Below are 16286 nucleotides of genomic sequence, written 5' to 3'. Positions count from 1 at the left end.
AAGAGCTGTTTGACTTTGTAAACAGTTTTATAAAAAAATCAGAGCTGATATTTATTGGATGAATACACCACCCCAAATAAGCTGTCCAGAACCACTGTTCAAAACAGTTCTGGTTACAGCGTTGCCTTTGAAGCAGAGGAATGTGCTTGTTTACTGGCCAACAAGTGGGGATGAATGTAATTGGTTAAAATGCATTATGCTGACAGTTTCAAATACTGTGCCATAAACCAGTAAACCTCTACCTAGATCCTGTTTGCCTGCTCTGACTGCCAGAAATGTCTAAATGTGAAATATATCTTTTGTTTTTTGTTACATCTACACATAATTTGTTCTGTTTCATAATTTGTAGAAAGTGTTGCAAATATCTCAGTATTTTTTTTCACTTGAATGGAGAATTATGTAAATGTCTCTGTGGAAGCTGCAGAATATTATAGTGCTCTGTTGTCTCTAAGCACAATTCTGAAGAACTACTTTCCTGCACAGGTATGACTGCTGACTCTTAAGGAGTTACAGAATGTAGGTGGAGTATGTGTAATCTGTCTGTCAAAATACCCTAAATATCAGTCAGAAACAATGTGACACCTTCACTGCTTTTGAGGTTCTTTCCATCATCATTAAAATCCGGTCACAAACAAGAACGCTTTTCATTATTTAACATTTACATACCACCAGGGCCCTACTCAGATATTCAAAAGAATTTAGTGAATTTACTGCAAACCTAGCTGTGTGCAATGATTAAGTAATAATTTTAGAAGGTTTAAATATCACTTTTGAAAGCTGATGATCCACTAAAAACAGCATTTACTGTACTTCAATCCTAGACTCTGTTGGTATTACCCAAAATGTAACTGGTCCTACACATTGCTGTAGTCACACTGAGGCCCAACAACGTAGCTCATATCTACATAAGAACCACATATATGAAATATTCCAATCTGGATTTAGGCCACATCATAGCACTGAGGCAGCTCTAGTTAAGATAACAAAATCTTCTTTTTGACAGTTTTGCCAGTTTAGAGACTTTGTTGCTATATTTAATGAGTATTCAGACCCCTCCTGCGATTGTTTCTACTTAAAGCAACTAGCGTCAAATCTAGTGACTTTTTCTGGTGTTACTGGAGACATTTGTGAGCCCCTCCCCCATCCCAAAACACTCATCGGTGGTGTCGTGGGAAACAATTTTATTACTTTGTGTTTGTGGACAAATATCCTTAAATGATGATTAGTTAAAATTAGCATTTATAACTACATACTCATTGTGTGAAACCTTGTACCTTATATGCATTTATATGAATGACTAGCCAGCATTTACACATGTAGTTAAACATTTTTTGATCCTGCACGACTAACTATATGGCATGATAACTCACGTGATATTTACACATTCTTAATTCTTAAACATCTAACCTTGAACAGATGTGCACTCCAGGCTTTTAGCACACTGACATTAATCATCGTGTTGGCTCAGGAGGGCTGAAGTGTAGGGGCATGTTGTTGACCTTGAAAGTGCATTTATGACTCCCTAAATTTTGGTCACACGGGAGAGGAGTCTTGGGAAGAGAGGCCCATTGTCAGCCTGGCCATAACAAATGTCTTCGGGGTCACGGAATGCACTTGAATCTTGCACGTGAAGAGCTGAGTACTAACACGTGAAATTATTAATATACGCTAATCAGCCAGAAAACGCCTCATCGGCAGGGTATACGTCATATGGGGTATAACTGTCGGAGTCAGAACTTGAGAGGTCAGAGCTTTACTTGGGAGGGGTATTAAATGGTTCTCATGTATTGTTCTCCTGGATCCAGTATTGTTATATAAATACTTTGATTTGCTTTGAACTTCACTCGACTGGTGTCTGCGACTCTTCCGGAACGAACACTCCTCCCCGAAGAGGGAGGGTGTATTTTGGACCCTTTAATTACTTTGAGAACGTTCCAAAAGAACATTTTTATCTTCAATTGGTGACCCCGACGTGCGGGAGGTCCAGACGGCGGACGACTACTTGTTGTAGTTTGTGCTAACAATTTATTTTCTGCTTATTTTCTGTTTGTACTTTTCGTTCATCATAACATATTTTGTAACTTGCTTGCTATTTCCGTAGTTCACAAAATTTTGTTTTCACTTGCTATAATATATCTTAATAATAAGATAAACTTAATAAAGTAATTTGACTGCATATTGATGGTGTGCTGATGATGTTTGTCCTGTTCGGTTGGAATTGTTGCTCCACATAATAGGTACTTTTGTGGCTTGCTGACTGTTAAGTGTGTCCGGTTATTAGAGTTTTCATACCTAAAATATAGTCTTTGGCTTCATTCTGTATTGTGAGATAATTGTCCTGCCTTTATAGCTTTTTCCACTTACTACAAATTCTATTTCATCTATTGGTGTGTTATTTGCATCTGACTAACAAGCTTTTTTGGTCCGTGGGCCGGTTTGATACTTAATGTAAATTAGGCTTAGCTTGCTTCTAATTAAAGACTGTGTTTGAAGAAACGCACTATGTTTCTTATCAGCCCGTGAAATTCTTCACAGGGCTGAGGTGGTACTGCTTTTCTTGGCTGAGCTTAAACTTGACTCTAAACTTGGAGTTTCTTTTTGTTACATACCGCCCGGAGAGCACTAAGTGCAGCGGCTGCTGCCGTGGGCGCTGTGGGGGGAGACCCTGGGACGCTGCTCTAATAACTCTAAATTGCGATGAAACCTTGCGGTGTTAATTGATTTGCGATTAAGAGTGAACTAGAACGAAGACCCATTCAGGTGAGATCCATTTTTTAATCAGCACCTTACAGACAACATGGCTACTAGTAGAGATTTGCATAACGAATTAAATGCCATTTACGCGTGGGGAATTGGGAATGGAAACCGTTTGTTCAGCAAATTGAAAAGATAGCTGAGGGAGTGAAAGAGGGGGTGATAAATTTGAAAAAGCGGGATATCATGCACAAAAGTGTGCTCAAGAGATTTGATAAATGGGCTAAAACACACACAGGGGATAGGATATCTCTGATCACATGCATTAACCAGATGAAGAGAGACCTGGAGGAAATATTAAGTCAGGCTGAAGCAGAGGTTAGTAAGGCTAGCCTTTTCAAAAGAGCTAAGGCAAAGAAAAGCTTAAACACAGCTAAGACGGACATTGCGGAGCTTACAGCTATTACAACGGCATTTCTTAGTATGACCCCACAGCTTGTTACACTGAAAACACCAGGTCCGTCACAGCCGACGGCAGTTTCAACTACTGCTGAGAAGGCGGAAGTGAAAAGTGAGTGTACAAAACACAAGGGGGAGGGGCCTACAGCCCCGCCTCCGCCATACAACCTAGGCCACGTCCCACCAGCAGACACTATCCTGCCTGTCTTTAGCGTAGACTCAGGCAAAGTGAGCGTACAGACAGACACAGAAGGGAGGGGCTCTGCTCGTGAGCAGGCAGCCCACAGCTTCACACACACGAACGCACACACAGATGATCCATTTCAATTGCGAAGGCCACATGAGTCAATTTCAATTCCACACACAAATATCAACACCGACTGTTCTGACCTTATAGATACCACGGGAAATAATGTAGAACAGGATAAGCCGCGCCTTGACAATAAACAAACACTGACAACACCATTTAAGAACCCGATGCCACAAAAAACTAAACAAAACATCAGGATTAAAGCAGATCGAGAGGGCCATGTCACAACTGATGACTCTGACCATGATGAGGGACATATAGCAGATGATGAGGACAGTGCGAACGGACGACATGGTGGTAGACGGATGACTGATTTGAGCCATACATTGCGTACCGTGGAAAACCTCATACTAGAAGAAAAGAGACAATTGGAATTACAACAACAGACTTTAGAACGTGACATATACACCTCAGGCAGAACGGACATTTTGAGAAGAAGCATCAGACACCGACACCCGCCTGACAGGTATAGGACAGCTTCCATTAGTGGCCACTAGCACAGGAACATATAAATATGTACCATTATCACTGACTGATGCACAAACTTTGGCCGACCAGCTTCCGCCTCTATGTAGTGGAGCGGCTGCTTGGATTAGAAAGCTGGACAGTCTGACAGGTGGCATGACTCTAGCACTAGGGGATTTTAGAAACATTATTAAAAGGTCTACTACTTCAATGGAAGCAGCTGAAATAGAGAGACAGGCTCAGACATCTACTCAACCAACCTATGATCTTTTCCACGCTCACTCGCAGCGCCTCACTGAGGCTATGAGAGAAATGTGGCCTACCAGAGCAGCATCCACAATCCCATCATATGCCTGGGATGAAAAACTCAGCCCAGTGGACTATATGGGTAAAGCAGTTGAGGATTGGACTAACACTACAGGGGTTCACCCTGCTAGGGGGCAGCAGGTGGTTTGGTTTAGAACTGCAGTTTTGAAAGGCTTGCCCGCCCTCATAAAGGACAAAATTGAGGACGATCCTGATATGGGCCCTGACGCACCACATGACCTGTGGGTTAGACACGTTTTGTTCCACATGAACAAATATAAGGCAAAATTAGATAACAAAGACAAGGAGACAGTTAAGTTAGAAAGAGAACTACTAACTGCTCAACTAGCAGAAGCCAGGAAATCTATAAATGATAACAAAAAGCAAACAAAGTCTGACACCATGATGCCTATGACTGCACTACCACAACCAAATATGCAACCACCACAAACATACATGAACACACAAACATACATGCCAACCCAACCAGGGCCACCACAAAACCCACCGTACAATTATGGATCAAGTCCATATTTCCCATACCAGCCCTACTCAGGGGGCAGGGGGCGGGGCAATGCCTAAGATGTGGAGCCATGGACCACTGGGCAGCACAATGTAGGGCACCACTCTTTACCGACACCAGCTATCCACACCAGGCACCACACCCACAGGCGGCACAAAAACACATCTTCCTGCGTGGGGTGGACATTGACGGGGCCCAGAGGAGCACCAGGACAGCAGGGCCAGGGCAGAACCCATGTCATTAACCGTGGGGGCCTCCGAAATCCTTTTTCTGGTAGACACGGGAGCCACATGGTCAGCCATCAACACAGTATTACCCGCACACCTGATGAGCGAACACACGGACCCGTCACCACCACTAATGGACTTGTTCCAACAGTGGTCGCCTTGAATTACAGCCATGGCACCCTACGTCCCTCCGCCCGACCCATTCCATGTCACCCTGTTCTATGATGTAGGGGGAGATTTAACTTACTATGAAACTTTTCAAACAGAATTAGAGAGCACAGAGTGGTCGGTTGACACCACAGGGATTTATGTGGGTCCTGAAGGGGTGGCATCTCCTGTCTCACTAACACCACAACAACACAATTGGTACAAACTGTCTGACACGGCGGCACCACACATTTCACTAGCTCTATATCCGAGGCACGAGGCCAAACAGTTGGGCCCTATGGTAAAAAGAGCAAATGAGGCCACGGATTGGGTCCGGACCCAACTGCCCGGCGTCATGTTTTCACAGTCAACACAGACATATCACATCACTGATAACTCACCCTCCATCACTCTCCAAGTCACATTGCACCATCAATTGCTGCCTAGACATCATGGTTGTGAGGACTCCACTGACGGAGGCATTATTGGCATCACTACCTGACACATTGTGGTCCACAGGCCCAGATGATGTAGGATACACTAATCAGACACCTGTCTCTTTTTGTATGAATATTACACAACCAATTTGGATTCCCCAATATAAACACAAGCCAGATGCTGTTGAATCCTTGGATAAAACGGTCCAGGTTTTGGTGGAGGCCGGAGTCCTGGAACCGTGCCAGTCAGAATGGAACACACTGATTTTGCCGGTTCTGAAAAAGGAGCCTGGCCAATATCGGATGGCCCATGATCTAAGGGCCGTGAATGCAGCCTTAGCTACTGCCACTGTTCCGGTTCCTAACCCTAACACCGCTCTGTCGGAACTAGGTCCAGACATGAAATGGTTCACTTGCATTGACTTGGCTAACGCCTTTTTCTGTATTCCGCTGGCGGAACACTGCAGAGATATATGTGCATTCACACACAAAGGCATACAATACAGATACACTAGATTACCTCAAGGTTTTGCTCTGTCTCCAGGATTGTTCAATCAGGCCCTGAGGCGGAGTCTGGACTCATGCCAACTGCCAGAAGGCTCCTTATTGATACAATATGTTGATGATCTTGCTTTGGCGGCTAAAACACCAGAAATCTGCCTTGAAGCCACCAAGGCGGTTCTTCAATGCTTAGCAGACGCAGGGTATAAAGTGTCCAAACAGAAATTACAGTGCTGCAGGTCTAGGGTTACTTTCTTAGGGAGAGTAGTAACACAGGGTTCCACGGGTATGTCCGCCACACACGGGTCCGCTATACTGTCACACACAAGACCAGAAACGGTGAAAGACATGTTAGCATTTTTAGGACGGACTGGCTACAGCAGACAATACATTCCTGACTTTGTCGGACGAACACAACCTCTTAGAGACATGGTGAAATCTCTAGGGATGAGAAATTTGTCTGGTAAGCTCACTTGGACGGTGGAGTCAGAACAGGCATTTATAGATGCTAAACAAGCCTTATCTGCTGCAGTTGACTTAGCCAGACCTGACTATTCACTACCTTTTTACATGGATGTTTCTGAAACAGATACTGTGATAAATGGTGTACTGTTTCAGAAAAAGGGGGAAGGTAGAGCAGTACTAATGTACTTAAGTGTCCCATTGGACCTTATAGAGAGGAGACAACCACAGTGCACAAGACATGTAGCAGGACTGACCAAATTAGTCCAGAAAACAGCACATCTGGTAACAGGATACCCATTGTGCATTCTAACCACACACGGAGTAGTAGCGTACATAAACTCACAGATGTTCACACTTACTCCATTGAGACAGAGACGCATTCACAAAGCATTGACTGCACCCAACATCACCTACACACATGAAGGAGTCAACATGGCAGATGGGATGCTGGAAGGCCCACCACATGAGTGTGAGGAACAGGTAGAAAGGCAAGGAAAAGTAAGACCAGACTTACAAGCCACACCCATTCCAGGGTCATGGAATTTATGGACAGATGGGTGTGGGTACAGGGCAGATACAGGTGAAGTCAGAGCAGGATACGCAGTAGTTCAGGAAGCAAAGGGGGAAACACATGAGTTTCAGACAGTCATAGCAGAGGAAGTGAAACAAAATCCATCAGCACAGAAGGCAGAACTACTAGCAGTAATTTCAGCACAAGAAGTGGCAGAAGGAAGGGACGTCACTATTTATAGTGACTCAGCGTACGTAGTGACAGCCGCACATGTAGACATTCCACACTGGAAGCAGGTTGGATATGTCACAAGCACAGGGAAATCAGTCAAACACAAGACAGAACTGATGTGATTAGAAGCAGCTATACACAAACCAAATAAGGTAGCAATTGTGAAGTGTAAAGGACACCAAAAGGGAGACACAATAATAAACAGAGGGAATGAAGCTGCAGATGAGGCAGCAAAAAGAGCAGCAGGATACACGGAACCCAACAACATGTTTGTGTTGGACTCCAGTGTACCCTGGGAACCGATTCCCACAGGACAAGAGCTTAGACATATACAGGATCAGGCAAGTCCAGAAGAAAAGTCAGTATGGCTAGCAAAGGGGGCTAGCCCAAAAAGATCGATTCTCGGGGTGGGTAGAGGCCGTCCCCACTCTTAGGGAAGATGCAAAATCAGTCTGTAAGTTTCTGATTAATTGTTGGATTCCGAACCATGGGTTTCCTAGGAAACTTTTCTCAGATAACGGGAGTCATTTCACGAGCAAAACACTGCAGTGGGTGGAGCAGTCATTGGGGCTGCGCCATAGCTATGGTTGTGTGTATCATCCTGCCTCACAAGGTCAGGTGGAGAGGATGAATCAAAATTTGAAATCCAAATTAGCTAAGATTACACTGACCACGGGCATGAATTGGCTAGATGCCCTACCAATTGCCCTGATCAGTATTAGGAGCTCTATTAATAGAAGCACAGGCTTCTCCCCATTTGAACTGGTCAGAGGCGTAGCATTCCCAAGCCCAAAAACAAGACTGAGTCCTGATGCGGACTTGCCTGGGACGAACACAGATGAGTATCTTCAACTGTTTTTAAAACTAAAATCAGTGTGTGAGGAACTATCTGTGCAGGTACGGAGAAACAGAGGAGGAGACGAGGAGCATGAGATACCTCCCGAGGTGGCCGTGGCTCCATGGGTGTATCTGAGAGCCATTAAGCGAAAGTGGTCAGAGCCTCGCTGGACAGGCCCATTCCGGGTGACAGAGAGAACCAGCCACGCGGTACGACTCCAGGGTAAAGGCAGCTCATGGTACCACCTGTCTCAGTGCAAGCCAACACTGCCACCAGAGGAGCACCAGACGCAGAAGCAAGCATCTAATTAGTAACAAGTGCCAGCTGGAAACTCTGCGAACGACAGGTGTCACCGGAGAGCTGTCTGAATCTCTTGAAGATCCAGAACACATTATTATTTTCTTTACAGGTTGTCGTGGACTCTTCTTCTTTACAGGTTGTTTGGACTCTTAAATTTTTTTTCCCTTTTTCTTTCCTTGCAGGTTGAACTTTCTAAACGAATTTGTAAAAAAAAAAAAAAAAAAAAAAACGCACCCTGTAACTTTAACACTTACACATATAGAGTATAGATAATACTTTATTAAGTAGAAGGAAACTTAGTGGGGAAACACATTGATTGTTTAATAATGGCTTGGTATGGAAAAAGGGGGTGGGACAGGACAAAATACAGACACCATTACCAAACAGTAGTTCCTCCAGATATTCCGATATGGCTCCGGGTAACCATAACCATTACTCTACTGGGTATAATGATAATAACACTGGCCATTGTCTCCACGCAGGAACAATTAACAACGGTAGAGGGAACAGTTGTCAATACTTCAGCGATCGTACGCCCGGCAAATGCGACAATTAAAGACCCGACCTCACAGCTAAACAGAACCAAATGATCAACCATCTCTCAGCCTAAATCAAAATGCATCAGACGCTGAGGAGGTATAGAATTAGACTATTATTGGGGTGAGACAAACGCATGGACAGTGAACTTATGTGAAGTGGTTAATTGTGGTACAAATCAGCAGGGGTATAAGGGGGAGGCGGTGTATTTGTGTTGGTCTCGTGACGACAATATCAAATGTAATCATAACACCGACCAAGCAGCTTATAAGGCTAGACCCTGTAACAAGTGGAATGATGTGATGAGGTCAACACATGTTAATTGGAATCCGACTACACGTTGGGCGACTCGTGAACGGGAGAAATGGGAAAAACTTAACATACAGAGGGATAATGGTCCAATAACCAATTTAATAACTATTGCATTGGAATGGCAGGCCGACCCTAATGGGGAAAAGTCTTCAGCATTTTTCATAGGGGTCGGGGTAGATGTAAGTGGTAATGACCCTGTGGGATGGATTAAGGTCAGAATTAGAAATAGACCAACAGCCGACACCGTTGAGGACACAAAAAACATGACAGACAACAGTGGGGGGAATCAGTCTATATTGGGAACAGATTATTCTACATGGAAAACAGAACAAATCGTAAAATTAAGCACAGGGTTTGAAGGGAGTAACTTATGGATTAGATGGATAAATGCGCAAGCCAGAGAAGCTAACATGGACGGGTGCATAGCATGTGCTGCAGCCAGACCAACATTATTTTTAGGTCCAGCCCCATTATTCCCGAGGGAAGACCCAATAGGGTTTAAGTTAACACGTATGGCCAATCCCGCTAATTGTACTGCCTTGGTAAACATTTTTCCAGTCATAGCAAACAACACCGGCTCAGGGCCATTCAAGATTCCTGAATCAGGTAACTTCACTTGTTTTAACCATACAGCAGGTGACGAGACACGGAGTGCAAAACACTTAGGTAACATAAACCCTAAATGGTGCCACACAATATTCAATCATGACTCCGGTAACTCTATAGGGCCATGGGCTAGAGCAGGACTGTATTATTATTGCGGAGGGTTAACTCTATTGCTAAGACTACCCACGGATATTCACGGCCTCTGTGCTATGGTCAGACTAATTTCCAATTACTATGTATGGCACGCACAAACCCACTCCTAATCACAATAGGCCTAGGCGATCAGGTGACTATGACTTCAACTTAACTAAAAACACGCCCACTTATTTAGACGCGATAGGAATTCCCCGCGGAATGCCAGACGAACATAAATTGGTAGATCAGATAGCGGCCGGATGGGAAAGTATTTTCATTTGGATCACACCAAACAAGAACGTTGATATAATTAATTACATAAATTACCAAGTAATGAGACTGGCTAACATCACTGGAGCAGCAATAACTGGTTTATCAGAACAACTATCTGCAACTTCACTAATGACCATACAAAATCTTATAGCTGTAGATATGGTACTCGCTAATCAGGGTGGCGTTTGTCATATGTTCCGAGATGTATGCTGTACTGTAATTCCAAATAAGACGGCCCCAGATGGAAAGGTGACTAAAGCCTTAATAGCCTTAAAATCCCTGTCTAGAGAGATGGCAGAAAACACGGGAGTAGACAATCCAATCACTAAGTGGCTAGAGAAAACTTTCGGACAATGGAAAGGCGTGTTCATATCTATGGCTTCAGCCGTAGCGGTATTCGCCGCTATTCTAGTCACGTGCGGATGCTGCTGTGTGCCCTGTATTAGGTCCCTGATAGAAAGAACAATAACATGTATGATGGAGGGCAAAGATTCTCCACCACCATATATGTTACCCATATTGGAGTGTGAGGAAGAGCAGGAGGAATTACTGTTGTAGAACAAGTAGTCTGGGAGATAACAAACAGGGAAATAATGTTACTTCCTCCCATTGACATGGTTAAAATTTTGGCCGCCTGGGGGCAGAAGGGGCAGTGAGAGAATTTTTCCTGTCAAAAAATTGGTTGGTTGGCTGCCGGACAGGTTTTCGCTTTCACAGGTTAAACACATGTCAAAAACATGTTTGGAGGACCTAGTGTGTGATGACGTGTCTTGGGGACACGTCATAAGGGGGAACTGTCGTGGGAAACAATTTTATTACTTTGTATTTGTGGACAAATATCCTTAAATGATGATTAGTTAAAATTAGCATTTATAACTACATACTCATTGTGTGAAATCTTGTACCTTATATGCATTTATATGAATGACTAACCAGCATTTACACATGTAGTTAAACATTTTTTGATCCTGCACGACTAACTATATGGCATGATAACTCACGTGATATTTACACATTCTTAATTCTTAAACATCTAACCTTGAACAGATGTGCACTCCAGGCTTTTAGCACACTGACATTAATCATCGTGTTGGCTCAGGAGGGCTGAAGTGTAGGGGCATGTTGTTGACCTTGAAAGTGCATTTATGACTCCCTAAATTTTGGTCACACGGGAGAGGAGTCTTGGGAAGAGAGGCCCATTGTCAGCCTGGCCATAACAAATGTCTTCGGGGTCACGGAATGCACTTGAATCTTGCACGTGAAGAGCTGAGTACTAACACGTGAAATTATTAATATACGCTAATCAGCCAGAAAACGCCTCATCGGCAGGGTATACGTCATATGGGGTATAACTGTCGGAGTCAGAACTTGAGAGGTCAGAGCTTTACTTGGGAGGGGTATTAAACGGTTCTCATGTATTGTTCTCCTGGATCCAGTATTGTTAAATAAATACTTTGATTTGCTTTGAACTTCACTCGACTGGTGTCTGCGACTCTTCCGGAACGAACACGCCTCCCCGAAGAGGGAGGGTGTATTTTGGACCTTTTTGATATTTTCTAAATTTTAATTACTTTGAGAACGGTCCAAAAGAACATTTTTATCTTCAGTGGTCAGTCCTCCAGTAGCTGCAGTCAGAGCAGAGAGAACATCCACAACCCCTCCACTCCGCATCCAAACTGCAGATGAATCAAGCATGCCCAAAGCCACTGATGATTCCACCCTGGCTTACAGGGCAGAATGTAAATGTAAGTATTCCTTCAATGTGATACTATATCTGTAATATGTGCCCGGTTTTGTTTTCAGTATTTGGCCCCTTGTTCTGTGTTTAGGCTTTGAGTCTATTTACTTCTGTTAGTGTTTAGCCTCTGTGCTTGGTGTTTTGAAGTATTTAGCCCCTCTGCTCAATGTTTAGCCTTTGACTAATGTCTAACCCACATGTCTCATGTTTTGTCATTTAGTTTATTGTTATGCCTCCTAGCTCTCTGTTTTAGTTTTAGTCTCATTTGTGCTCTCTCCCTGTCTCTTCTTTGTTTCCATCTGTTTCTATATTGTCTTTAGTTTTTTTGTATTTATTGGTTTCTTTCTTGGTGTCTTGCATCTTTGTTAGTGTCTTATATTTAAGGAATAAAACATCTCCTGCACCTACCTCTATCTCTGTTCCTTGACCCAAACCCAACATGACAATATCACTGTATTTGACTCACAGTCTAGTGAGATAACCTACTCTTTCTGTGAGCCAGCACAATGTGTGTATATTAGGTTTGAAACTGTACCAAATGTAAAAACAATGCAGGACAATACTGATGTATGCAATGTGGGTCTAGACAAAGTACAACCCCAATTCCAATTAAGTTGGGACATGGAGTAAAAACAAATAAAAACAGAATTCAATGACTTGCAAATCCTTTTCAACCTATATTCAGTTGAATACACTACAGAGACAAGATATTTAATGTTGAAACGGATAAACAGTTTTCTTGCAAACATTCACTCATTTTTAATTTGAGGCCTGAAACATGTTCCAAAACAGTTGGGACAGGGGCATGTTTACCACTGTGTTACATCACCTTTTCGTTTAACAACACTCAAGCGTTTGGGAACTGAGGACACTAATTGTTGAAGCTTTGTAGGTAGAATTATTTCCCATTCTTGCTTGATGTACAACTTCAGTTGGTCAACTGTCCGGGGTGTCTGTTGTCATATTTTGTGCTTCACAATGCGCCACACATTTTCAATTGTAGACAGGTCTGGACTCTTAAAAAAAAAAAAGCTACGCAGTTGTAACACGAGCAGAATGTGGCTTGGCATTGTCTTGCTGAAAAAAGCAGGGACGTCCCTGAAAAACACATTGCTTGGATGGCAGCATATGTTGCTCCACAACCTGTATGTGCCTTTCAGCACTAATGGTGCCCTTACAGATGTGCAAGTTACCCATGCCATGGGCACTAACACACCCCCATACCATCAGAGATGCTGGTTTTGAACTTTGCAGTCCAGACAGTCCTTTTCATCTTTGGCCCGGAGGACAAAGCATCCATGATTTCCAAAATCAATTTGAAAGTGTTCACTGGCATTGGTTTCCTGAAGTGTTCCCGAGCCCATGTGCAAATATCCGTTACAGAATGATACCTTTTTTTTAATGCAGTGCCGCCTGAAGGATCAAAGGTCACGGGCATTCAATGATGGTTTTCAGCCTTGCCACTTATCCAGCTTCTCTGAAACTTTTGATGATATTATGGACTGTAGATGATGAAATCCCTAAATTCCTTGCAAGTGCACATTGAGAAACGTTATTCTTAAACTGTTGGATGATTTGCTCATGCAGTTGTTCACAAAGTGGTGAACATCGCCCCATCCTTGCTTGTGAATGTGTGAATGACTGAGCCCTTCGTGGATGCTCCCTTTATACCCAATCATGACACTCACCTGTTTCCAATTAACCGGCGTTTTTTGAGCATTCCTTTTTCCAGTCTTTTGTTGCCTCTATCCCAACACTTTGGTAATGTGTTGCAGGCTTCAAATTGAAAATGAGTGAATATTTGCCAAAAAACAATAAAGTTCATCCATTTGAACATTAAATACCCTGTCTTTGTAGAGTATTCAGTTTAATTTGCAAATCATTGTATTCTGTTTTTATTCATAATTTTTTTACAAAACGTCCCAACTTCATTGGAATTGGGGTTGTATAAAGTCACAAGTTAATTTTGAGATATGATGGCCTATTTCAATTACCAAAAATAAAAACAATCAAAAGAAAGTTAATTTGTAGTTTTAAACATATTTAGGGTGTTTTTTATTCACTTTTTGGTTGTCCCAAGATGTTATTCCTTTCTTCTTCTGCGTCAGTTACAAATTATAGCGACAAATACTTTTCTACAGCCACAAATTAAACATTTTCCAAATAGGTGTCATTTAGTGACTTTTACAACAGCCAATAACTACTTTCCTTACTGAAGAGTTGGCAACACTACTTCTTGCCTCTGATCAAAGCTACATATCCCTATTAGTGTTACTTGAACTCAGCACAGCTTTTGATACAATAGACCACAATATTCTCCTAGAACAGTTAGAAAACATAGTTGGAATCACATTTTGGTTCAAATTTTATTTAATGGAGTTATCAGTTTCTAAAGGTAAATTATTAAACTTGTAATTATTCAAAAGTAAGATTTGGAATTCTGCAAGGCTCTATTTTAGGACCATTATTATTTACATTATACATGCTACCATTAGGCACAGTTATGAGTAACCATGGCATTAACTTTCATCTACGTAACAGATGATACACAATTGTACGTATCAGCCAAGCCTGACAACAAACACAGATTAAAGAAAACTGTTTAAATGTCGTGAAAGGCTAGATGCTGCATAACTCCCTCCTTCTACACAGTAACAAAACAGAGGTTCTCCAAAAGTGGCAAGACATTAATTATCAGATTTAATTTTAAATCTTGCTTACTTTCCATTAATACCTAGTTTAGGAGCCACCAAAAATACTTGGTGTCATAATTGATTCAGATCATTTGTTCTACACATATGCAGTATCACTAGGCTAGATTTACATTTGAAACATTGCCAAGATAAGAAATTCCTTATTCCTGCATGGCTGAGAAATATACTATGCACTGCTTAATTATTACACAATGCTGTCAGGATGCACTAGCAGGAACTTAAGTAAACTTCAACTAGTTCAAAATGCTTCAGTCAGTAGAATGAGACAATTTGATCATATCAGATCCAGCCGCCTCCGAGCTCCGCACTCTGGCTCTAGGCATTCCCGCCACTCCTCCCCAGCCTCTCCTCCTCCTTCTCGCCGCTCTCTTCGCTCCAGTCGCTGGACTACTCCCACTGCTCACGCTGCTGCGGATTGGACAGTGGCTGAACTCCAGAAGGCCATACGGGATTGCGGCATTTCGTTTTCCCGCTCAGCCAACAAGAAAACACTATTTTCGCTGCTCCAGGCTTCCTCCACTGGCCCCACTGCAGCCCAGCCCACCACTCTCGATCACGACACACCGGTTCCGCCTCCTCACCTTCGCCGGCCACCCCCCGGAGCTTCCACTGTACCTCCCGATTCAGCGATCCCAGCCTCAGACCCTGCAGACGGCATCACACCATCGGGCACTTCAATCTAAGCCTCAGGTCCAAGCCTGCCCGCTGCTGCTTCCACCTCTGGCTGGAAAGGGGTCGGGGCAGCGGCGGCTGCCGTCCGGCCAGAGGTGGAGGGCCCAGGCCCCGCCTCTCCTACCCAAACCTGCCCCTTCCCGGGTTTCCGTGTTTTCTCGACTTTCTCCTCCACTCCCTGCCACCTTTGTTACTAATTCTCTCTCTCTCCCTCCTTCTACTCTACCTGCCTCTGTCCCTTTTCTTCCTCTTCCGCTGCCCTCCTCTTCCGTCCTTCCTGCTTTCTCGTCATCTCAGCCCCCTCTTCCTTCATCCCACCCCGTCCCTATTCATCCATCCCCTGCTCCCCATTCATCCCACCCCGACCCTATTTCGTCATCCCAACCATTTCCATTTCTGGCTGCACCTTCCCAGGCCCCTCATCTTCTCTCACTCTCTCTGCCTACAGGTGCTGCTGCTGACCTGTCCCAGCTCCCCGTGCATCGGCCTCAGGACACCTCCTTTTCCTTGTCTACAGCTCCCTTGGCTCCACCTCCTCCCAACGATTGGCTGTTCAATCCACCGCTCGTGCCCCCCAGTCTCAGAGAAAGGATCTTGCCTTGTCTTTGTCTGTCGCATCGCCTTTTCGTGCGATGTGTGTGGCAACCCATCGCATCCCGCCGCATCATGTTCACTTCTCACACAAACTCCTAGATTCTTTGTAACATCAAGGTTCAAGATCTGTTTGTTGTAGAAAGTGTGGCTCAGATAATGCAAACTATTTCCATATCTTTTGGGAGTGTACTGTTTCGTTTAATTTTTGGAAGTATATCTACCAGGCTGTCTGTACTGTGATGCAGATGTACATAATTCATAATGTGTAACTCTCTACTTAAGTAATCTCCC

At 43.5% G+C, this 16286-nt stretch overlaps 1 protein-coding gene across 2 annotated transcripts in view; it reads right to left on the bottom strand.

Moving 5' to 3' along the window:
- sytl5 (synaptotagmin-like 5) overlaps positions 1-16286 on the bottom strand; it is a 106394-nt gene that overhangs the window by 23819 nt on the left and 66289 nt on the right. The gene's annotated exons all lie outside the window — the stretch shown is intronic.

The sequence above is a fragment of the Hoplias malabaricus genome, chromosome 12 (assembly GCF_029633855.1).
Source record: "Hoplias malabaricus isolate fHopMal1 chromosome 12, fHopMal1.hap1, whole genome shotgun sequence".
NCBI lineage: Eukaryota > Metazoa > Chordata > Actinopteri > Characiformes > Erythrinidae > Hoplias > Hoplias malabaricus.
This window is presented reverse-complemented; position numbering and strand designations above follow the sequence as displayed.